The sequence below is a fragment of the Triturus cristatus genome, chromosome 1_1 (assembly GCF_964204655.1).
Source record: "Triturus cristatus chromosome 1_1, aTriCri1.1, whole genome shotgun sequence".
Lineage (NCBI taxonomy): Eukaryota > Metazoa > Chordata > Amphibia > Caudata > Salamandridae > Triturus > Triturus cristatus.
The window spans coordinates 827,776,911-827,803,828 of NC_140579.1; the positions used below are offsets into that span (position 1 = coordinate 827,776,911).

General features: G+C 47.1%; 1 pseudogene; it reads left to right on the plus strand.

The window, feature by feature from the left end:
• The window catches only part of LOC146871134 (parathyroid hormone/parathyroid hormone-related peptide receptor-like), a 166,308-nt pseudogene that overhangs the window by 34,192 nt on the left and 105,198 nt on the right, over nt 1-26,918 (plus strand).

Sequence of the window (26,918 nt, forward strand, 5' to 3'; positions counted from 1 at the left end):
CCATGGACGCTCTCTGGTGGTAGGATGTCCCGCACCTTCTCCTCCCAGGACCTGAAGTATACTGGTTTGGCAGGAGGGCCACCGCCAGTGCGCTGACTCAAGGCGTGATCCTTCTCCATGAGTTTCTTGACCCTCCTGCGCACGTCATACCTGTTCTGGATATCATCCTTTGTGCGCAACGTTGGTGCTTGTGCGTTCACCTTGTCCACAATCCTCGCCCACATCTTTGTTTTCTGTGACATGGGGGTCCTTTGGACCAATGTACCAAACAAATGTGGCTCTACTCTGATGATCTCGTCTACCAGTACTTCTAACTCACTATCTGTGAACTTTGGATTTTTCTTTGGGGGCATGGTGATGGGTGGTGGTGGTGAGTGATGTGTGTGTGAGGGTATAAGTGAGGGTGGGTGAGTGTCGGTTTTGCTAGCTGTATGTGTGGGTGCTTTTGGTGAGGTGCTAATGGTGTGAAAGTTGTGTGGTGGGTGAGTTGTGAGTGTGTCTGTAATTGCTGTGTGATGGTGTTTTCTGCTGGCTGTTGTCTTCTATTTGCAAAGGATCATGGTAGTGATTGATGTCCTTTATATAGGTGGAGTTGTGGGTGTGTCTTTGTTCCAAGTTTTTTTGTGGATATTTATTGGCTTTGTCATTGCTTGTTTGGTCCTTTTTTGTATTTTTTTCTTTGGGTTTTCTAGGCATGAAGGAGAGGTTCTTATGACTGAGACGGACACTGATGTTGGCTCGTGCGGGCTTCTCCGGCTCGTTCACGCTGACTTTCTTCTGTGTTTCATACGCGTCAGTCGTGGAGATCTCTATTGCTTCCGGTCCCTGTTTTCTGTGCGTGTTAGTCATGCGGCTTGGGCTCCGAGCGAGTCGGTCTGGGTTTACACGCATTGCATCATACTGCGCGGATCGGACATCACGGGTACGTGTCGGTCGGGTTCATTCCTGGTACGTGTCGGTCGGTGCTGCTCGCGTCCGTTTTCCGGGCCTATCAAGGTTTTTCCTACGGCTCGGTCGTACGGCCTGTATTCCGTACGTGTGAGTTGTAATTCACACGCGTTGCATCATACTGCACGGGTCGTACGGCGCCGGTCCGTGTCGGTCCGTCTCCGTTCCGGGTCCATGTCGGTCGGTATGTTTTGCGTCCGGAATCGAAATAGTCCCCTAAGGGATAGACTTTTCAATCACACACACAAATCAGACGTAAAGTACAAATTCTGAATCCCTGTGTGATTGGAGTTTAATGATTTAAAAGTAGGATGAAAGGATTTTTCAGCAGGCTGGTGATTTTTAAAGACAAACAAAAGGATTGGGCATAAACAGCCTTGAACTTCCAATAAAGAGGTACAGTGAATGTATGCCACTTCATATATGGTGTGCAATTAGTGTGCCTCCCAATGTCCTCCTTGCCCCTTCCCTCAAATCTGTAATACAGCGCAGGGGACACAGCATCCACTCATTTGTATCAAGTAAGAACCCAAGGAAATGAGGAAATACCCCTTTGGGATTGCATGGCTAGGATCAATATTATAGAAAGCGTCCTCACAAGTGTCTGTGGCACCTTCTGTAATAAAAAATGCCTTCAGTTTGCAAAACGTCTGCTGGACCTCCAGGGCACATTATATAATATAGCACCAGGAAGGCCCAATAAATCTATGGTAAGCATCCTCTCTCCAAGACTGCTTTGTCTTTTCTAATGGATTGCAAGGTTAATTGTCGATCAATAAGAAATGAGGTATCAACAGTATCTGTCTATGTGAGACACCTAAAACCATGCTTGACTTCCTCTGCTCTTTCTGTCTCCCGTTACCCAGATACACTTTTTCCTATTTATGACCATTGTGAGGCTCTTGGCATCAAAGCTTTGGGAGACTAACACAGGAAAATTGGACCCAAGGCAGCAGTACAGGTGAGTGTGCACCGCATAGGAGCAGACTTAAGTGTGTAATAGATAGAGTAGCTTTCATTATACTTCACTGTACCATAGGACATTGTGGTAATTGCGTATTTGGTTTATTTTTTATGCACAATTTCCATATTTCCAATGAGCGGAGAGGACGTTGGGGACATGGCAGGCTATGGCATTGCCTCCTCCCTCTGGTGTGGGTGGAACCAGGTCAGGGGCTGGACTGTACATGTTCCCAAAGCCTGTACCTAAAGGGCATGTACCCAGTAAAGCTGTTATTCTTGCACCTGTAAATTTCAGGTGCACCAACACCATGTCACTTGAGGTATGGTCAAGCGGATCACTCAGAATGGATACTGCTTCACCAGACCCATATGGAGGGATTTTGTGGGAAGCAATGCTGTAACTGCTGTACAGCTCCATTTTGTCTAGGAACACTAAAGACCAAAAGTTAATCAAGGCCAAGCAGGATCTGCAGCCATCTGTGGTCAAGGGGGCCTAGAATGTGTTTCTAACATCACCTCTGCTCCATGGTTGCCTGCTTGGTAAAACGCAGGACAGTGAGCCATTGACAGTTACTGCAGGCCACCACTCATCCGCAGAATAAAACATACTGTAATGAAATGTTATGTTACATTAGGAGGAATTTCTAGAGGGCAAGCTTTTGCCACCGGTACATCTTCGAGGTATTCCTAGTTTTTTATTTTGAAGATAACATCTACTCACCGAGACACAATTCAACTGGTGCCTAATGTAAAAAAGAGCAGAAATGACGTGAGGTTCGAGAGCCCTTCTGAAGATATAGTGATCTACTACAGATTTTCCTCAGATATCATAACTCCACTTATCACCTAATGCCTTACGCCAATAAACGATAGCATCTTAATGCCCTTCAACCCCCTGGAGTGGAACGACAGCCAATGGTCAGAGTATAGTTCCTTAATACCGTTCAAAGGAACGAAGGTGCTGCAGCATATGCTTTACAGCATGAGAACTTTTAAGGGGGGGTGTTTAGAGCAGGCTGTCATACGTGCAGTGTCACCTTTAACCAATTGGGCTTTGGGACCATCGCTCATTGCCATAACCAATCTGCGCCCTCCCAAATGAGCACAGGCACGAATTTCAGTGTGTGAAACTCCGTTATTGGGAAGTTATATTACTGGGCATGACTTACATTCCCTCAGGTAATACATGGAGCATCCCATTTAATGCCCTACCATTCAGGGGTCGATTCTGATCCGGGTCGGACAGCTCTCCGAGAGCTGTTCGTAGCCTTACCTTGCGACCGACAAGTACCCGTAGCCGGTCCGTCCTGTTGATGAAGTACGATGCGCATAACTGCCAAATACCCGACCGACACGTAGGCTGTGATTCAAGCTCCATTCTCCGTCCGAGCCGTAACTCCTAACGCCGAACCGAGTCGCCCGGAAGCAGTATCCATAGCAGTTTCCGCCCTGACAAGTACAATGCGTACTTCCTACGCGGAGGACGGGTCGCCATGTACGGCACATCACAGCATCCGGAAAAGAAATATATCAGCTACGATTCGCGCCACAACTCAATCCACGGCTACGAGATGGACCAGCTTGCAACGGGTACGAGACGGAGCAACAAGCAGCGTGTACGAGACGAACACATCATGAATTCCATTGCGCAGGTCATACCAGTACTCTACATCTATGACCGGATCAGGAACAGACGCGGACGGCGCAAACAGTAAGTCAGACACCTACCACACAAACAAACAACATGTACCCGCAAAATGGCACACACACAGGGGATCCATATCCTGGCCACTAAAAACAGGCCACCATAGGGGTTGTATGGCCAGCACCACTATCACCCCACCCATAGGGGACCTGTTGCCCATCACCCCTGCCACCCCCACTCATAGGGGACCTGCTGCCCATCACCCCTGCCACCCCCACCCATAGGGGACCTGTTGCCCATCACCCCTACCACCCCCACTCATAGGGGACCTGTTGCCCATCACCCTTGCCACACCCACTCATAGGGCTTATGTTGCACATCACCCCTGCCACCCCCACTCATAGGGCTTATGTTGCACATCACCCCTGCTACCCCCACTCATAGGGGACCTGTTGCCCATCACCCCTGCCACCGCCACTCATAGGGCTTATGTTGCACATCACCCCTGCCAGCCCCGCTCATAGGACTTATGTTGTACATCACCCCTGCCACCCCCACTCATAGGGCTTATGTTGCCCATCACCCCTGCCACCCCCACCCATAGGGGACCTGTTGGCTATCACCCCTGCCACCCCCACTCATAGGGGACCTGTTGTCCATCACCCCTGCCACCCCCACCCATAGGATGGGTTATGCACCCCCTCACTGTGTAGAACAAAAGTTAAGTGTGGGGTTCCAAACTGCAGCAAATGTCGAGCATTGTGGTGATGGGGTCTAAACCCCCCCTCATCACAGTGACCAAAAGGTAAGTGTCATCATGTTCAAAGCTGCAAATGCCAAACAGCATGTATGATTCCTGGTCCCAACACATGAAACACTTTTGGGGCAAACTAGTGGTTATGTCCCATACCCACAGAGATGTGGTGAGGCTAACAGTGCTGTGAAAACAAAACATACTCTCGGCCATGTGCAGACAAGCACCACACATGGGGGCTGACATTGCATACAGTGTACAATGACACAAGAGCAGAAGTGACCATCACAAAGCATACACAGATCTCGAAAATAGACACACTAATCAAAACAACCTGTGTGGACTGTAGGTGTCAGGTCACAAACTCACATTCCATGCCAGCAATGGCACCTAACAACCAGGATGAATGTGCAGAATGATGTGATATGACTCACATGGACAGCAGTGAAAATTACAGAAACAGCATCCAGACAATGGCCCACAACAGCAATACCAATGCACTGATGCAGATGCAACAAACACAAACAGGCAACATCACACTGCACATCTGACACAACATGTGTGTGTGTGTGTGTGTCTGTGTGTGTGTGTGTCTCAGTATCCCCAGGCAACTACACAACACATGAGGGGGGCTGAACCACAGTGACACAGATGTGGACACAGTGCCATACAAAAGTATACCATCATTGGGACACCCTTAGTGGGCAATCAGGCATTGTGAGATGAGAGGGAGCACAACAGACACATGTGACACAAGCTAGAATGAACACAAACTAACACAGCAAGAGACTGACATACAACAGCACTACCCCCAGGGACCAGACATTGGGGTGACAGAAGCATGCATGACACCTCCACTGTGATGACAAAGGTAGATGTCTTACAAACTGTGAAAACCAGACACGTGTCCTGTGCAACAAACGTACATCACATCTACACAAACACAAATCACTCAGCATGGCCCGTGATCCATGGACAAACGGGAGCTAGGGGCCCATACATGCAAACATTTACAACAGTCCACCCTCAACACCACACACCCTGAACTGCAACAATGTGCATCTGTGAAGCCCACATGGACAGGTGACATTGCACATGCACCCATGACAAACACAGGAATGTTGGGAGGATCTAAGGAGCACAGACTCATCACACAAGGACAGTTCACAACCCTGGTGAATGACAGACATACTGCACAGTATGCGGTACATGGCCATGACGTCAAAGCTCCCGTAACCTTCGGAACACCTGCCACAGTCCCAGGACAATGCAGAAGCCAAGGAGAACCACAAGGCACACATGCTGACACCTGCCAACATTGCAGCCCTGAACCTGACAAGTGGGAGCAGTCACATACACATACACATGTCTCAATCACTGAAAGGTACCACCTAGGGACAACTACATGATATTGCGAACAAACAAGTGCCTTGGGGACCCCTGACTGTGTCCCATCTGCGTCTGACAACATCACCACAACTCAGAACTGAAAAATCCCAATGATGAAACACCAATTAACAGAAGTGTGTCATGCACCCACACAGCTGGTAGCCCATAGCAAAGTTGTGGGATGAGCACAGTACCACTCAGCAAGCATAAACAACAGGAACATAACAAGGGAACACTGCCTGTGTATGAAAAGGGATGTGTACACACACACACAATCTCACACAACACACACCATGGGCCCAGGCTATGTCACGGAACAACACATCCGTGGCATAGCCTGAGGGGACCCAACTCCTGTGGAAGCCCAGCTGTGCCAAACATAGTCACAGCATGTCTCACTCATGTCAGCAGAACACTTGGTCAGTCAGCCATCAGTTACCACACAATGAAGGCTCTGGTCACAACAGCCTGGGTACGTGAGTCTCCCCTAAGTCATCTGCACATGCTCAACACATATGTACAGCAAGTTGCACACAGGACCCAGTTGCTCCTATACCAATGATGCCCACACCCGTAGGTCCAGTGGAGATGCGCCCAAAGACAGGGAAATAGACAAATTGGACAATGGGAAGCACATCATATGTGCATGGGTGCAAGCCACAGATGTGACCATGCAAATGACATGTTCACAGAGATGTCTACAAATTGTTTGATCATGACACACCCAGTTAGCTGCAAAGGATGACATGGATACTGACCAGAATAGGATACATACCTCATGGACCACATGGAGTACCTCACATCAACACCTCAGTATTCAACATTGGAAACCAAGCATTACAGGTGCAAGGGCATGCTAAACATCATCAACCTAATGTACAGCTAAATCAAGTTCACAAGGATAAAGAAAAAAGCTTTATTCAGCATATGAAAATGTAAACGTCCGTTCAAACAAAAGGCCAATGGCCAGTCCATTATCAAATCACAAGGAGTGAACTTGAGTGACAACTGTCACACGTTGCTTGCATACACTGGGCAGGTCAGATGGAGTGGATTGGGTCCCCACTGCAGTGCCCAAGTCAGACTGGGTGGTCGTGGAGTGGTGGCCTGGGGATGGAGGACGGAGACTTTGCCTTGGAGCTGCGTGGCGGCGGTGGGGTCTTGCTCTTCCGGCTCTAGGGGGGCTTGCGGGTGGGGGCCTTAGTCTGACTGTGCCTGGGGGAGGGTGTCCGGGTGTGAGGGGCACTCCCCTCTGTGTGTGAGGACTTCCTCTTCCCCTTGTAATCTGGATCTGCTGGGTCGGTGGGGAAGAGGCCAAGGTCACAGAGGAAGAGCTTCTGGGGAGATGGGGTTCAAGGGAAGGGGGCTGGGAGGGAGAGGTTTCGGAGGACTGCGGAGTGGTTGTGGATGACTGTGTGTGTGTATGCAAACCAGCCCCTCTGAGTGTGGTATCAGTCCCCTGCGCTTGCTTGTGTGCACGTCTAGCCCTTGGTTTGGGTGTTTGTGTGCTGCCCGTGTCTGTGGCTTTGTGAGAATGTGCAGGTGTGTGTGTGCTTGGGACAGGTAGGCTGCTAGGAATCGTGGGTGGTGGTGCAGGGGTAGGAGGGGTGCGGGACTGTTGGAGGAGGGACACTGCTGCCATCAGGGAGGAGGCCACGGACTGATTGGTCCTCTGTAGGGCAGACATGCCCGATTAAATGCCCTCCATAAACGACACCAGTTGCGTCAACAGAGTGGTGTGTGCATGGAGGACACTCAGCATCGATGTCTGCCCTACATGGATCTGTCTAAGTAAGTCCACAGACTCCTCACTCAGGGCAGCAGGGGACACAGGTGCAGGGGGTGCGGTGCCTGGCACAAACGAGACATGCTCCCGAACTCGCGAGCCTCCACGGACCTCTGGGATGGGAGCCAATGGGAGGGTGGTGATGGTGATGGTGGGGGCGGTGGCGGGGACAGCCTCACTAGCTGGGGTTTGGTGGCTGCTGACACCCGCCTCCACAAGGGAGTCATCCTCAGAGCTGCTGTGGCCCTCAGCTGGGGTGGATGGTGCTGAGGACTCCTCGGTGTGGCTCTACTCGCCCTCCGTGCCACTGGTTCTCCCCGACTCCTCTCCTTCTGTCCCTGTCAGGCTCTGTGGCTCCTCCTGGTCCATGGAGCTGTCCCCTCCTCTGTCCGTGGATGTATCTGGATAGGAATAGGAAGAAAGAGAACAACATCGTTCACCTGCACTGACTGCACACACCACAGTGAGTACATCACATCACAGGGCAAGCCCTGGCATCTTCAGCTGAACACTGCTCAAAGTGCCAACACTGTTTAGAATAAGCCAATTGTCATTCTCAACATCAACCATGGCACACATATCCCTCCTTGACTGGCACCCATTTGTCTGTTGCATGTTGGATGCTAATACCCCAATGTCCCGACATGCACCGCCCACACATTAGTTAGACATGCAAGTGAATATGTAGGAGTATGTCACTATACACACAGCACATCTCTTGCCACTGACTCAGTACAGTTGTCCGGATGAAGGGATGGGCAGAGACTCATTACACATGCTTGTGATGCATGCCAGAAACACACACTATGATGTTCTCATGTCCTCATAGTCAATGCCACAATGGGGTGCATGGTGCACACTTGAACACAATGCAGGATCACTCATAGCAAGTTAAATGCCATGGCACTGGCATGCCTGGAAAGTCAGTCAACACTGTCTCCTGTCACAGGGGCAGGGCATCCAGACAACAACAGTATGCACTGTGTCACAATCATAGCTCAGGGGTAAAGCTAACTCTGCAGATGACAAGTGCACTTGCCCATCCCCTGCAAACAACATATCCAGGACCCAGTAGACCCCACATCATGCAAAACAGACATATGAGTCTCTGCAAACACAACTCCCTGTACAGTAGCACATCAAAGTCTGCCGTGCATGTAACCCAGCTGCCTGAAGTACACAGTTGCATACACCATTGTGCACTGTCAAGTGATCACACACCTATATGTCACACAGGTCTTGTCTCTGACAGTCACATCTCAGTTGTCCTGTTGACCCTCAAAATCATGGACACCCCAGTTGTACGTAACAGGAAGACACACCATAATGACACAGAGGCAGACACCTCAAGGCACATGTCACTAAGCACAACCTGCAAGTTGATACACAGGAGTGGGATTACAGAGTGTTTCTAAATGCCCTTGAGGAGGCATGACTGCCCAGGTCTACGTGAAACAGTGTTTGGCCCTGGACAGTAGTCAGGTGGCTAAGCAAGTGTGACATACTTTATATACATACTCCTGAGGCCCACAAATTGGAGTCCCCTGCTGCATGGGTTTGTTTGAAATACCCCAGCCACATGTGGCGAGTCAGACCAGCAATTGTGACACATATCAAGGGCACACAAAGATCACATGCCAGATCCCAGGCATTGGGTAAACAATTGAACCACCCATGAAACACACAACAGAGTCACAGGAACAGAGGCTGTCCGGGAGCTGAAGCATAGCTGACTACAGGGACACAGTGCCCTAGTGACACAAGCAACAGACTGTCGGGCCCACACCTGTGGAACAGATGAGGAGGGTGCATCACACAATTGAGGGACCTGAGTATTGGACTACAAGACCTATGTAATGAGGAAGTGTGACCAGGCCAAAACACTGCAATTAGCATGTCAGACATAGTACACAGATTAGGCATGGATTTACCCCCCTCCTTGCTGCTGTCTGGCCTTCAGCTGTCTATCCAGGACCGGGAAGACCACCGCCAGGATCCAGAGCATGTGGGGGGTCAGGGTCCGGTATCCGCCCCTCCAGCGTGGAGGTGACAGCTTCAGCTGGACTCTAGCGATCCTCCGGGTCCAGCCCCGAAGGTCCTGCCACCTCTTCTGGCAGTTGCGGATCCGGCGCTTGTAGACCCCCACCGAACGAACTGCCCGGGCGATGGTCTGCCATATCTCCTGCTTCTGGTGGGCATCAACCTGTGAGGATGTCAAAGTTAAAATTCCATTAACACACATGCCCCATATTTGTGCTGCACACATTTGGATATACATGTCATCATCACAAAGGAAAATGAGTTACACAGGTAGTGCAACCACGGGAAAGGGCAAATGCCCTGCATGTCTGACATGTTAACAATTCCTGGGAAGTTTAAGCTTGCACTAATGCACTTTAGCAGCAGAACACCTGTTCATTACATGTACCTACACACTTTGGGGGATGAAAGTAGTCAGTGAGAATGCTTGCCACTGGTGTACACACTCTAGTACTGCCAGTCAGGCAACATGCACAATTAGGAAGGCAGTGGACTGCACACTCACCTGCTTCCCTGGTTTCCCATACAGCTTGCTGTACTGTGGAAGGAGCCCGTCCAGCAGGGCCTGGTTCTCCTCCTCAGTGAAGGCTGGGGCCCTCTCCAGAGTACGTGCCATAGCAGGAGCCAGAGGATGCAGAGACAGCAGCAGTGGTAGCAGGGATGTGGTCCAGTAGCATGTAGTGCAGACAAGTGAACTCCCTGGGGGACGGACAGCCCTATATCTGTGCTGCAGAGGCAAACTATGTGCCATGTGTCCCCAGTGATAGGTCCAACACGGTTGCATTCTATGAATCTGGCCAATCCATGGAAATGTAAGACTCGTACACGTCTTCTGCATCGTTCAAATCTTCACCTTCATGAAACACTAGGAATTGCAACATTGTTGTAGGCATCCAACTGAATTTCCAGAGCACAACTCATACAAGTTTTGAATCCGCATCCATCTCCATGACAGTCTAGAGCCAATGGGTGCGCCCGGCTCGGTCAACTGACTGTACAATAAGTATTTTTGAAAATACACATGGACCTGTCTCCATACAATTCAATGGCCAAGGCGTACGCCTGTCTCGGACCATGCCTGCCCGACGCGCAGGCATGATAGTCACCCACGTCGGACCTCATTGCAGTCAATGGCAAAGCTTCCGCACGGCTCGTTCATGAACCGTGCAATGCGTACGCATTGTCACCCGCATCGGACCTCATTGCAGTCAATGGCAAAGCGTACGCACCGCTCGGTCATGAACCGTGCAATGCGTATGCATTGTCACCCGCGTCGGACCTCATTGCAGTCAATGTCAAAGTGTACGCACGCCTCGGTCATGAACAGTGCAATGCGTACGCATTGTCACCCGCGTCGGACCTCATTGCAGTCAATGTCAAAGCGTACGCCCGGATCGGTCATGAACAGTGCAATGCGTACGCATTGTCACCCGCGTCGGATCTCATTGGTGTGACTATTTAACGGATTAAACACACAATTACTTGCCTGGGACACCTGTGCACACCTACCACACTACAGCATTGGCCACACAGTGTCACATGGCATATAAGGCTGCATTCCCTGTGTGTTGGGGGGGCAACATTTGGTTTGTTGGGTGGCACTTTTGTTCAGCCACTCCCAGGCTGTGCACGTGTACATGGGGGCAGAATCCTTTGTGTGTTGTGAACATTACCACTGTGATGTGCAAATGTACAGTAATGGGCATGAGTCACGGACACAGTTGCAGGTTGGATATGTTTAGGACATGTCACATACACCGAGTCCTGGGGGTGATGGCATGTACGTCACAGTGAGACCTGTAGCCACAATTCAGATGTGCATCTACAGTCTGTGTGCATGTTGTGTCTCAGATGTGTCTGATCAAATGTGCCCAATGGGAGACAGTCTCCACATCCATGTGGTATATGCAGCAACCTTGATGGTGTGTATGTGTCTAAGAGACGTACATGTAGGGCCTGCAGGGACAACAGTGGCCACTACCTGTGGGACTCACGCTTGCCTTGTGGTGTGTACGTGATATGCCATGTCCATGCCAGTGTTGATGTGGCAATACAGGGACCCTGGGTATCTGCATGGCAAAGATCTGTGATGCCTGGGAGACATCAGGCCTCACTTGTCACTGGGGTGTGTGTTTGTAACGTCACAGCAGTACATAGGTCGGGTGACACAGCCAAATGATTGGCCATTGCACTACATGGGACTTATGTGGACATGTGGAATTGAGATGTGAGGTGATGGTCATGTAGGTGACATATGTGTCCATGCCCAACAGCACACACCTCAGTACGTTGTGTAATGTCATGATGTATCATGTGATATTGAGCCTGGTCATGGCCATATGGGTGGATGAACCGACAATCTTCCTTTGTTCATCTCTGTTCTGCAGGGCACCAGCTGTCCATCGACCGTTCCCAGACCTTCAAACCATGCAGGAACGCGACTGCATCCGACGGTACCGCTTCACCAGGCCACTGATTGAGGAGTTGGCGGAGCACTTGGCGCCACATCTGTTACCTGACCGGACATACCCTTCAGCACTGACCCCAGAGGTGAAGGTGATGGCAGCCCTGCACTTCTTTGCTACTGGTACCTTCCAGTGCACTGTGGCTACAGCAGGTGGGATGTCGCAAACTATGTTTAGTCGTGTGCTACGCGATGTCTTGGAGGGGATGTTGCATTTCCTTGACCTGTACATCAAGTTCCCTAGCCCAGCTGAACTCCCTGAAATAAAGGATGCCTTTTATACACTGGGGAGGATGCCGAACGTCATCGGATCTATTGATGGGACACATGTGGCCCTGATACCACCACAGGCACATGAGCAGGCATACCGTAACAGGAAACATTTCCACTCGATCAATGCTCTGGTGGTATGTCTTGCAGACATGTGTATATATTCTGCAACAACAGGGGAACCCAAGAGAAGTCGACCAGGGACCTTGGGAGACAATTGTTTTCAACAACAGTTACACCCGGAAGAATCCTGCTATTCAGCAACTTCCCTGCAACATACTGACGACTGAGCCATTAGAGTACGCGAAGGTGACTCCCCCCGTATCCGAGATGAAATTCATCATATCTGGAGCCGCCATTATAGCAGCCCTTGTCTCCTTGCCCAAGTTCCCCCATTCTGGAGTTGCGGCTAATGAGGCTCTATTTAACAGGCATGTTATTTAAGTCCTGATGATGATCTGCTCATCCTTCAAACGGATCGAAACGCCGTCGACACCCTAATACACCTTATACACAAAAAACCTTTCGTTCATTCCGCTGTAAACGGTGTTTTGTAGTGATTTGTTCTTGTAACAATGTATATCCTCCTTGTGTAACAAACCGGAAAAGCTTTGCCCGAGCCCCCTGTTGTTTGTTTTTTCCCTTGTTTATGCACTCTACTGGCTAAGTAGGACACAGGATTGTGTCCCATTTTATGTATTGTTTTGTATGATTATATCTTATACCTACAAGTAAATATCAGACCTCTGTCCGGCTGGACAAGTCCACTAAATATAGCTACGATTGAGTCTATATTCATTCCTTTGGTTTCCATTTCACTTTTTGGGGACCACTGTTGTTGAAAACAATTGCAGACATGTGTATCACACATGTGTGTGCACGGTTCTCTGGTTCTGCGCACGATGCCTACATAATGAGGAGTAGTCGCATTGCAACGCTGATGTCCCCGATGCCAGATCAGCGTGCCTGGCTTGTTGGTGAGTACTGACGGTTTATCATTGTGTGTGTTTGTCAATGTTGTATTCCGCACTCCTATAAAACTCAGCTACTTTTTGTGTGTAGGTGACTCCGGATACCCTAACATGCCGTGGTTGCTGACACCCCTCACGAACCCTGTAACACCAGCCGAGATGCGCTACAATGAGGCACATGGTCGGAGCAGGAGGGTGATTGAACGGACATTCGGCCTCCTGAAAAGCCGCTTTCGCTGCCTGGACAAGACCGGAGGGGCCCTCCCATATGAGCCTGCAAAGGTGTGCAAAATAATACTTGTATGCTGCATGCTACACGACATGGCAGTGTGGAAGAAGGTGCCTCTCATCCAGGATGACGATGACCAACCTCTGCCACCTGTGGAGGATCCCGGCCTGGGCCACGATGCCAGTGATGATGAGGATGAGGGTGACATCCGCTCACAGCTCTTCAACAACTTCTTCACCTGAATGTGAGTTTCCAGGGTCGTTATGTCAATGTATGGAGTTAGCCTGGAATGTGTTGAGCCAGCTCTGTTGCTGTCTGAGTGTGTCTGTGTGCCACTTGACTGGATGCGTGCAGTGATGTGTCCATTCAGGTGGTGTGTACTCCACAATAGGGTAGTACTGCTAACTTGTTTCTATGTAGGTTTCTTGTGACATGTTTTGTGCATGTGTATTGCATTTCTCTCCTGTTCTGCTGTGCTTTTGACTGTGTCTTGTGTCTGTCCTTCACAGGGTAATTTGCTTGTTGTTTGGTCAACACTGACCCCCAACACCCAGAATCCGACACCAGTGTGGGAGTAGTCAATTGACATCAAGTGATGTGCCACACACCCCTGGACTACAATTCTCAGACACTCTGTGACCGTGTGTCCACCGTAACGTACAATTGCATTGCAACTATTTTTGAATAAACATGTTGCTGATGTGTAATGAACCTGTGCTATGCTTTGTTAGGTGCGTTATCTGTCTTCCCACATCTGAGTAACATTTGCTTACCTCACCTGTGGACTTGTTACCAATGGCTGTGGATAGGTGTTGTGTTTGGGCATACCTATGTGTTTCAGGTCAACATCATTGTGTGGGATGAGTAACATGGCCATGGTGAGTATGTGTTGTGTTGCCACAGTGGTGTGTCTCCCTCACATATGTCACATCACCATGACTCACCTAATGTTGGTCACATTGTTGCAGTATTTGGCATGCACTGTTTTGTGTAGCAGATCGACATCTCCATGACACATGACAAGTTGGAATCACAACAGAGGCAAGTAGGGTGTACTGGTGAGTTTATTTTCGAACATGTGTAAGGAAAGTGCACAGGATGGTGGGTGCTGTACATTGGTTTTTGGAATCCAAAGTTCACATTAGAGTTGGAAGTGCTGGTAGATGAAATGTCCAGAGTAAAGTCCACAGTCATCTGCTACATTGGACCAACATGAACCCTCCATGTCATGTGGGCGAGTTGTGTGCGATTGAACAAGGTGAACGGGTTGCGCACAAAGAACATTGTCCAGAACAGGTTTAGAGGCCCTGGGGGATGTGCTGGGACATCTGTCTCTCACATGTCCTTCTTCGGACGACCCCTCTTCTTCTTGGGGGGGATCCTCAGGTGCAGGCCTCTGCGTTGCAGGGGACTCTCCGCCAGAGTCCTCCTCCCTCCCTGTGGCGCTGGCAGATGGTGTTGCAACAGATGTTGTGGGCACACAGGGAGGTGTGGACAGGTTTGTGTTGATCTGGCAGAGGCATTGGAGTATGTCCCGATGCATTGCAGTAAGGGCATCCCACTTTGCCTCCATGCGGGCATGGTGGGCAGCCTGCTCCTGTTGTATGTCCTTGAGGATCCCCACTACCTGGCCAAATCCTCCGGTGCTATCCTGGTACGCATCTATGATGCGTGCCAGTTGGGGGTCATCATGCAGTCCAGACCCCTCTGCAAGGCACGCCCTCTGCTTCCCACTCCTCCCAGCACCCCTATTCACACGGGCAGGACCAGCGGCGGGACGCACAGGTGACACTGGGACCCCTTAGGTGGTGTTGCTGGTGGTGTTTGCTGTAGTTTCCGGGGGGTCCTGTGTCCCTGTGCAGTGGGTGTTCAGTGGCCTTGGTCTGTCCGTGTTGGCGGGGGTGCCCTGTCAGTTTCCAGATGCTGGAGGCGTGGGTGCAGGGGGTACAGATGTTGATGCTGCTGGTGCTGCATGATGAATCACACCGGAGGGGCCCGGTTGGTCGTCGTCATCCGAAGAGGACAGAGACAGAGTCAAACCAGAGAGCTCAGTGTCCACCAGAGTCTGGGACTGGGAATCCTCTTCATTTGGTGCTGGGTCCCCAGCACCACCTGTGTTTGGAAGAGACACACAATGTAAGTTATGTTTCTACAGGCATCAATGGTTCACAAACATGACATTTTCTACTGTACTAACAGGTGCCTGACTGTACACTCCTTTTTTCCAGCTTGTCACGGACAGAGTTTGATATTGCTGTTGCCCATTTCCCAGCAGGGCCTTGTGCTCCCCACAACAGAGCCCAGTGTCAGACATCTTGTCAGTCCCTTCCCACTCCCTGTGAGACGAGCATGGTTCAGTGTTTGCTTGCTGGGCCATGTGGGTGGGTCTGGATTGTCTGTGACTGCAACTCCCATCATACTCTTGGCTACACCCCCCTTCCCAGCATGCCCATACTTCCTCCCTCTTGACTCTGCTTCCCTGTGAGGGGGTGTGACAGCAATGGCAAGATGGCTGACTTGAAGTCCTGGTGTTTGTTGTTGCCAATTTCCCAGCAGGGCCTTGTGCTCCCCACAACAGAGCCCAGTGTCAGACATCTTGTCAGTCCCTTCCCGCTCCCTGCGAGGCAAGCATGGTTCAGTGTTTGCTTGCTGGGCCATGTGGGTGGGTGTGGATTGTCTGTGACTGCAACTCCCATCATACTCTTGGCTACACCCCCCTTCCCAGCATGCCCATACTTTCTCCCTCTTGACTCCGCTTCCCTGTGAGGGGGTGTGACAGCAATGACAAGATAGCTGACTGTGAAATCCTGGTGGTTGTTTGGCTACAAGTCCAAAGAGAGCCCCTGTGCTTCACACAGCAGCACCCAATATGGGGTATCTTTTGCTGACATTTCAATGAGGTGTGGGGCAATGCATTCTACCCGGTGAGTTGTGTGGAGTTTGTGTTGAGGGAGGGGGTGTCTCCACATGCTGGTAAGTATGGTCAGAGCTGTCAGTCCTCCTTCCCACCCGGCCAGACATCCCATCATGAAACGTGCTTCCATTGGAGGGCGTGCAATTTGTCTTTCAGGATGTCAGTCAGTGGTGTCCTGCTTCTGATTTGCGCACAAGCCCTACCAGGGCCTTGTGCTCCCCACAGCAGGACCCAGTGTCAGCCATCTTGTCAGTCATTTTCCACTCCCTGTGATGTGGGCAGGGTTCAGAGAGGTCTTGATGGGTCAATCAGGAGGGGGAGCATTATCTGTGACTACAAACCCCATCATGCTTTTGGATACACTCACTTCACCTGCATCCCCACTATTCCTTCCTGTCAGTCAGCTGCACTGTGAGGTAGTGTGTTTGTGGTGGCAAACTGTCTGGCAGTGTTTATTTAGCTTTGTGCCACTGCCTTGCTCTATTTGTTTGTAGGTTGCTGCATGTCATGACACAGTTCCAAGTCACTATGAGATGGCAGGTATTGTGTTTGCCTGACTGGCATACACATCTTGGGAGGATTATCTATTGGTTACTGTGGCTTTGCTTGCGGTGCATGGTTTCACGTTGCCCTTGCCACACAATATTGAGTATGTTGTTTGTGTACTCACCAGGCTCTGGTATGTCTGTTAGACCATGGACGCTCTCTGGTGGTAGGATGTCCCGCACCTTCTCCTCCCAGGTCCTGAAGTAGACTGGTTTGGCAGGAGGGCGTGGTCTTTTTCAATGAGTTTCTTGACCCTCCTGCGCACATCATACCACCTGTTCTGGATATCGTCCTTTGCGTTCCTTGCTAGTGCTTGAGCGTTCACCTTGTCCACAATCCTCGCCCACATCTTGGTTTTCTGTGACATGGGGGGTCCTTTGGACCAATGTACCAAACAAATGTGGCTCTACTCTGATGATCTCGTCTACCAGCACTTCTAACTCACTATCTGTGAACTTTGGATTCTTCTTTGGGGGCATGGTGATGGGTGGTGGTGGTGAGTGATATGTGTGTGAGGGTTCAAGTGAGGGTGGGTTAGTGTTGGTTTTGCTAGCTGTATGTGTGTGTGCTTTTGGATGAGGTGCTGATGGTGGGTGAGTTGTGTGATGGGTGAGTTGTGAGTGTGTCTGTGGTTGCTGTGTGATGGTGTTTGCTGCTGGCTGTGTCTCCTGTTTGCAAGGGATCATGGTAGTGATTGCAGTCCTTTATATAGTTGGAGTTGTGGGTGTTTCTTTGTCCCAGGTTTTTTTATTTGATATTTATTGGCTTTGTCATTGCTTGTTTGGTCCTTTTTTGGTCTTTTTTCCTTTGGGTTTTGTAGGCATGAAGGAGACGTTCTTCTGACGGAAACGGACGCTGATGTTGGCTCGTGCGGGCTTCTCCACCTCGTTCATGCTGACTATCTTCTGTGTTTCATACGCGTCTGTCGCGGAGATCTCTATTACTTGTGGGCCCGGTTTTCTGTGCGTGTCGGTCGTGCGGCTTGGTCTCCGTGCGAGTCGGTCTGGGTTTACACGCATTGCATCATACTGCGCGAATCGGTCTTCGCGGGTACGGGTCGGTCGGGTTCATTCCGGGTTTGTGTCGGTCGGTGAAACTCGCGTTGGTTTTCCAGCCGGATCACTATTTTCCCTACGGCTCGGTCGTACGGCTTGTATTCCGTACGTGTCGGTTGTAATTCACACGTGTTGCATCGTACTGCACGGGTCGTACGGCGCTGGTCCGTGTCGGCCGGTACGATTTGCGGCCGCAATCAGAATCGGCCCCTTAATGTGGTAATGCTCTACTATTCAATGACAACTCAGATTCCACATTGACACCTCTTAGGGGCACCCTATACACAAAATCATGTCTCATCCAGGACCTGAAGAAATATGGGTGCACAGACAGAATATCGAGTTTTAAATATCGACATACACAAATGTCGAGTTGGAAATATCGTGATACAGAAATATCGACAGCAAGAATATTGTGGTCAAGAATATCGACTTCAAGGTAAGAAATATAATTTGTGAAAATATCGAAGTAAGTAATATCGTTTGCAAAAACTATACATGTTTAAAATATTGATTTTTAAATTAGTGTTATGTATTTTAGTATGTATTTTAAAAGTATGTGATCTATTTTTTTGCATAAGTATTGCTTTGTTTTTTAATATATGTTACATTTTTAGTAGTGATTAATGTTATGTTGATTACATTTTGCGTCTTTTAGTTCTGTAGCAGGTTGTGGGTTTATAGGGGAATACGGTGGGAAGTAATTTAATTATAATAAATTAATTACATTTTTTTACTTATTAGTATTTAATTTAGATTTTATAGTGTCAATTGAGGGAATTAATTTATTATTAATTAATTAATTGGTTAATTTGTATTAATTAATTGGTAATTATGTTAATTGTGTTATTGTTTTAGGAGCGGGTTGTGGGTTTATAGGGGAAGAGGGTGGGAAGTAATTTAATTATAATGATTTGATTTTGATATTTATATAGCACAGCAGTCACCCAAGGGCATCAAGGCGCTAGAGAGAGGCCGTACATACCACGGAGTCCAGAAGCAAAACGAAAGAACTTCAGCTCACCGTTTATCTGTGAACAGCCAGGTCTTAAGGGATTTTCTGAACGGGAGCAGAAGAGGGATAGATATCATAAATTATTTAATGTTTTTTATTTATAAGTATTTACTTAATTTAGATTTTATAGTATTAATTGTGGGAATAGCGGGTTGTGGGTTTATAGGGGAATAGTGTGAGAAGTAATTAAAGTTTAATACATTTAATAATAATTTGTAAATATTAATATTTATTTAATGTATACTTTATAGTGTTAATTTTGGGAATTAATCTATTAATATATCTATCAATTGTTTGGTAATTAATATTAATTAACTAATTAATTGGTAACTATTTATTTTAATTGTGTCATTTTTTAGGAATGGGTGGTTGAGTTTGTAGGGGAATAGGTTGGGAAGTAATTTATTTAAAATTAATTAATAATTGTTAAATAATGGTAATTAATTAATTAGAAAATAAATATGGCAATTGTGTAATTAATTTGAGATGTGAGTTGTGGGGTTCATAGTGGTAAAGGGTGGGAAGTAAATTATTTTCAATTAATTAATCATTTGTTGTTACTTGATAATAATTTAATAATATAAAATTAGTTATGGAAATTGGGTTATGATGTTTAGGTGTGTGTTGTGATAAGTTTTGGGGTAGAGGGTGGAAAGTATTTTAGGTTTTATTAACTAATAATTAGTTACTCATTATTATTCATACATTAATTGACATATTTATGGTGATTGTTTACTTTTATTTTGAGTGGGGATTTTAGTTTTGTAGGGGTAGTCTTTTTTCATTTGTTTTTTAATTAATATTTGTTTATTTGATTATTAATTATGTTAATTATGGAGGTACACTGTTTTAGAAATTTAAATGTGCATTGTGAATTGTGTGGTGTTATAGGGTAGGAAATAAAAAATATTAATTTTATGTAACAATTAGTGTTTTTGATTATAATTAATTTCTATTAAATATAGTTATTTGTTCGAAAAATATTTATTACATTTTTAGAAAATAATTTTTGTAGGTAATTTTTAGATTTTTTTAACATAATATGTTTCTATCTTTTGTAAATTGTATTATTTTTATATGTTTTTTGTTTTTGTTTTTAACAATTTTTGTATTTTAATTGATATTTTGTTTGTTTTTAATTTTGAATTGATTTCAGTAAGAATATTAATTTTTACCCCTCAGCTGTCCAACACTTTCCCTACTGTTGCACTCACTAGAGTGGGAATAGTAATTTGTACCCCTCTGCTACCCAACACTGTCCCTACTGTTGCACTCACTGGAGTGGGAATAGTAATTTGTACCCCTCCGCTATCCAACACTTTCACTACTGTTGCACTCACTGGAGTGGGAATAGTAATTAGTTTCCTATCTGCTATTTAACACTTTCCCTACTGTTGCAGTCACTGGAGTTGGAATAGTAATTTTTACATCTCTGCTATCCAACACTTTTCCTACTGTTGCACTTACTGGAGTGGGAATAGTACATTTTTCCCTTCCACTAGCCAACACTTTCCCTACTGTATCACTCACTGGATCGGGAATAGTAAGTTTTACCCCTCCACTATCCAACACTTTCCCTACTGTCCAGTAATTGGAGTGGGAATAGTAATTTTCACCCCTCCGCTATCTAACACTTTCCCTACTGTTGGGCTTACTGGAGTGGGAATAGTAATTTTTACCCCTCCGCTATGCAACACTTTCCCTACTGTTGCACTCACTGGAGTGGGAATAGTAATTTTTACCCCTCCGCCATGCAACACTTTCCCTACTGTTGCAATCACTGGAGTGGGAATAGTAATTGTTACCCCTTCACTATCCAACACTTTCCCTACTGTTGCACTCACTGGAGTGGGAATAGTAATTTTAACTCTCCGCTATCCAACACTTTCCCTACTGTTGCACTCACTGGAGTGGGAATAGTAATTTGTACCCCTTCGCTATCCAACACTTTCACTACTGTTGCAGTAATTGGAGTGGGAATAGTAATTTTTACTGTTCCGCTATCCAACACTTTCCCTACTGTTGCATTCACTGGAGTGGGAATAGTTATTTTTTCCCCTCTGCAATCCAACACTTTCCCTACTGTTGCACTCACTGAAGTGGGAATAGTAATTTTTAACCCTACACTATCCAACGCTTTCCCTACTGTTGCACCCAATGGAGTGCAAAATGTGAGTTTAAAAATTATTAAATATTTTAATGTTTTAATTTATAATATAATTTTTGTGTATTAGATTTTATGTTATAGGTGTATATATATATATATATATATATATATACACACACACACACACATATTTTTTTGTAAATTTGTATATATTTATAACATTTTAAAATAAATTTAAATTATTAGTTTATTAATTGGTTTTAAGTAAATATACATTTATATATTACATTTTATATATCAATGTTTAAATTTTTTAAATTAAATGTATTTATTATATTTGTTAAAATGTACATTACATTTAAATACATTTTTTAAATGTAATTTTATTATTTAATTTAACATTATTTTTTATATATAAAAAAACGATATTTTGTACATCGATATTTTTTACATCTATTATTTTTGCAATATTTTTGTACTTTACATTATAAAGATAGGATGTCGATATTTTTGACATCGATACTTATGTGTCGATATTTGTGTATGGGGATATTTTGGTAATCGATATTATGTCAGTGATCCGAAATATGACCTCATCATCCCCGACCTGGTGGAACTCCATTGGCTCCCCTTGCTGGCCTGCACCATCTTAACAACACAGGCAAATTCTCAAGGCTCTATTGCCGAGTTATCGGGACTTTATCACACTCAAAGTCGTGATAAATTTACCGCCCCATTCACAAGCTTGTGCAAACAGCCGATACCACCAGATTACTTGCGACAGCAGCCGCAAAAAACATCGCCACAGATGACCCCAGCAACTATCGCTAATGAGATGCAGAGTAGGCGTTCCCGAGCAAAAATACGCGACAACATCACATCACAACATTCTCAACGACCAGCCATATCAGTGACGAGAACACAAAACATGCGCTAAGGCGTGTTAGCAGCAGGATTTTAACACCTGCTCTGACCTGGTGCAAAGTCGGACTACAACCTGCACCACCAAAGGGAGCCCAGCCCAGAGCCACACCTCAAGAACAACAGATGCCATGGAGGCAGTGATCATGCAGCTCGAACACCCAAGAGGGCCACAACACCCACCGCCACCCACCCCCGTACCACCCCCCCCCCCCGGGGCCACACCTCGGGCACCACCAACCTCCCCCGGATCAAGAGAATGCACATCGTCACAAAATCATGAACAAAATCATTCGCCTGATGACGCAGAATCACAACAACTAACAGCCATGTGAGTACAGAAAAAGCAGATTCAATATTTCACACCAAACAACTATTTGGAAGAGTCATGGCGGGTCATCCCTGGTCAATCTGGAAGTGACAGCCTGTAAGACAATATCCCAGATAAGAAGGTGTGTCAGGCACTCATCAAAGAACAGAGAGAGAGAGAGAGAGAGAAAGAGAGAGAGAGACTGAACAAGGAGCGCAAGGCCAATCGTGCCCTTGGCATAGACATGCCACCTGTTGCGTGTGTCTTGCAATTGGTGCACCCAAAATCGAAGGCCTGGCAACAATTTCAGCGCAAAGGCCACATCACATTTCAGAAATGCAAGCAGTAGTCAGACAAAAATTAGACATGAAAGCTCCTTTTTCTCAATACACAAGGCGGAAGGACATCCGAACCTCCTACCTTGGTCTCCAATGCACCCGGCACCCCCTGAGTGAGATCCCATACCAGACTCTTGTGACTCCCACACCATGAACTGCGCTAATGAAAGAGCAACTTGCCCACACCCCACACACACTTGTCCCTGCTCGAGCTACACCTGCATGGCATGCCCCCAACAACATCGGTAAAAAAGACAACCCATATTTCCAAACGTTGAACACACATACGACTCATTACTCCAAGATGTGGCATATCATTCACAGAACGGCCGTCGGTCTGAGGATTGCCGGTGGTACGAGACCAACAAAACAAAATGGCAGGCAATCCCAGGCTGTAAGATGGATTAAGCCACGCCCTATTTACAACACTAAGTTAGCATAACCGAGATAATTGTTAGCAAGCCAGCTTGTCGTTTCTGCTGCGCTGCACACGACACTGTTGTTATGTGTTATTCATTTTCAAAATGCTGACTCGACTTTGCCTTACAGGATAACAAACTGTTGTTTCACATTCTTAGCAGTGAAATGTGTCCTTGGTCTGTACATCATGCAAAGAACGAGTCTGGGTCACTAGAAGGTACAGAGTGTTGTGATTAGATTGATCGTACCACTTTTTAGACATATCATACATACAGCTGCCAATATCTGAAGGACAAGCGTCTTTAATATTGCAGAACAGTTTGGTTTTATATTCATTCGAACAGAAGAGCTGATGCATGAGAGAGCTTAGCTGATCCTTTGATGTGATTCTACTAAGCTGATCTATACGGTATGGGGTCCCCCCTGTTAACCTAAGAGACCTTCTAATAGTCTAATAATAATAATGTATTAGATTCTAGAGAAAGGAGTGTGGCTGTATACCACTGTCATTATTAGTATGATTGCTCCTTTCATTTTGTATGGTATTGTAATAATGCTTATGGTTCTGATCTGTACTGTTAGTCTGCTAGTGTTAGCCAAAGTACTGCATCTTAGGACGCGAGGTTTATAAAATAAACTCTTTAAACTTTACCGTGTCTGTATTATTATGTTGTGGACTAACAAATAGATACGAACAGGTATTTCGGATTCCCACCACTCCTGAGAAATATCTAAGTCGCTTGTTCTGGTTTGTCTATACATTGGGACCGCCTAGCTAGATCTAGGCTAACGAATGGGATACTAAGCTAGTCGGATAAGGGGTTCTGGGTTCTGAGGGGAATTTTCTGGTACACCACAATTCTCTGAGGTCCTGGTCTCCTGAGCATAGTTCTGTGCAAAAGCAGAATCCCTGCAACATGGCGCACCTAACGTTTGGTCTTATGATCTGAGACGCTTTAGTAGTACTTGCGTTTAGTCCACAACTACCCTCACTCTCGTTTCCGGAAAACAAGAGTGACGGTTTAACCTACCTAGGTTTTGACTGAAGGTTCTATCAAGCTTGAAAATTAAAAAGGTTACAATTTTTGAGCCCAAGTGCTACTGTAAATATCGTTGTTACTCTTTAGGGTGTCCTTATGGCGGTTAATATTCCCGCTCATAGTAGGGTTCCTCTGCGCGCTCCTTTGAGGGCTTATGGGGTACCTGATGACGGGATGGCCGTGGTCTTTGTGGTCAGTGCTGATGCCACCTACCCTTATGAGTTGTTTTACTCATGGGTGACCTTTGAGGAGGTGGATACGGACGATAATTTGTTCCACGAATATACAGCCACGCCTGTGCCTGCGGTTTATGCCCCATATAGGACACTAGAAATTCCTATTTCTGCCTGGCAGCATACAATTTGGTTTAATGGCGCCCTCCCCCATGAGGTCGTATCGGCGAGAATGGGCCCGTTATCAATTGCAGGGGCCACTTCGCCGGTACTGGCCGGATATACTCCACACCCATGCTACCTGACGGTGGGAGTGGGTGATTTACGAACGCTACACACAGCCCTGATTACGGTCCATAGGGCTTTAGTGCAGTATGTGTCATGCACAGTTCAGGTGGGAGCACCTGCGGTTGCTGGGCACGGGTCGGATCTCCATCACGCGGTGGTGATTAGCCCTGTTATGGTTAATGCGGTTGTCGGCAAGCACCCCCTCAGTAAGGATGAATTTCCTTACTGGCTTGCGGAAAAATTTGATCAATTAGAAGCCGTGTTTCCGAACACTACACCTGTGGATAAACACAGGATACTCACCATTACTTTGCCGAAGGACCTGGTCCCTGAACTTGTTGATTGTGACAATTGGGGCAAGGTCTTTGCTGCGACCTATTCGAAGTGCTACGGCACTCCATCTATGTCTGTACTACCCTCCGTCATCAAGAAAGTCCAAGAAAGTCATGGTGCGGAGGCAGCTATTGAGTTAGGATTAAGGCTTGTCGACAGTTTCGATGTGGTTTGTTCCATGGTATTGGGCAACCTCAAAGGAGATGCCATGCAGTTCCAAGTTGGTAATATGCTAGAACTTGTGGCTGATGCCGATAAACCAAGGGAGTTCGCAAAAATTATTGCGAAAGCCTATAGGATGGTTGGACGTAGTGCCTTAGGCGTGAAACCCACCATCAAAATTCCTGATGTAGTGCAGCAAACTAAGGTGAGTTTGTCTACAAAAGACGAAAAGCCCAACTTTCCTAAACAAAGTTGGCGAGCCAAAAAACAAGAGAAGCAGCAACAGAAACAGGTTTCTCGTCCTGCCTCACCCGTACAGTCGTATAGTGAACGCACTTATGATTTGCGCGATCGTACTCGTATTAAGTCACCTGATAGATTTCAGGTTTCTGAACAACGCTCTCCTCGTTCTTCACAGGAAACATCAACTTCGCACACTGGTGGTGGCGAGCGTGGGAGAGGACGGGGCACTCAAGGTCGAGACCAGCCCCGCCAGACTCACGGTAAAAGCAAGCAGGAAGACACGGCCAGACAACGTCCACCGTTTCAGAAAAAGAAAGTTGCTGCTATCTCAGCGAGATATGCCTCAGATGGTCAGGACACAGCTTCGGAACCTGACATGGGCACTAACGCTGCTAGACAGCGCGGCGGAGGTTACAGTAGTGCGGGAAGCATTGCGTCCATTTCTGGAGGCGACAGCAATTGACATTTATGTGACAGTTGAAACTGCTGATACTCGCGTAGCTCCCCCAGAAAGATTATTTGAAATAGTCCTTAATATTGAGGGTGACATACAACGCAAAATTAAAGTGTTTTATTGGGATAATCTTACCACCACCTATGATATTCTTTTGGCGGAGAAAGATTGGCCTCCGGTTTCATTTTGGACGCTCCAAGGGGAGAGGAAGTTATACTTCCTTCCTTTGGGCACGCAGTGCCCACGGATGAGTCTACTAGGTTAGCCGGGGAGTAGGCACAGGTGCTTGCACCTGCGTTATATCATAATCAGGTTGGCTGGGATAAATGTTCTCCCAATCACGAGATTCCATTGCGATCCGATCCCCAGCCTCAACCCCAATATCCCATGCGTCGCGAGGCAAGATCTCACGTCGCGTCCATCCTTGAACAATTGGAATATCAAGGAGTGATTGAGACATGTGTGTCACCCATGAATAATCCTTTATTCACTGTGACGAAGCCTGACGGGTCGTACCGCCTAGTTTTGGATTACCGGCATTTAAACTCGCATTGCCGGACGTGTGCGGTACAAAATACTCATAGTTCGGCTCTCGTCCATAGTCTTGTGAAAAAACGTTTCAAAACTACGCTAGACTTATCAAATGGCTTTTATTGCCATAACCTGGCCCCTCTTAGTTATGAGTGGACAGCATTCACCTCGGTTGGCAAACAAAAATTGTTCAAACAGCTCCCGATGGGCTATAAAAACAGCCCTGGAGTTTTTGCCGCTCGCGTGGTCTCTCTCTTGGAGATGGTAGACCCGGAGGCATACTCGTATGTTGATGACATCTATCTGACAGACGACGAGTTGCTTCCACACCTTGCTCGTGTGGATAACATAGTGACTATGTTTGCAGACTTCGGTTACAAGTTCAATTTTAAGAAGTCCCACATTGCTGAGTTTACAGTGTTGTTCTTGGGGTACGAACTCAATAATGAGGGTCGAGGCTTGGCACTGCAATTCCTTGAGAAATGCGCACGCCTTCGTATCCCTACGACACTGAAAAAACTCCAATCCCTGCTGGGTTTTCTGAATTTCGGTCGATCCTACATTCCTGATTATGCCCAGCGTATCAAGACGCTTTATGCCTTGATACAA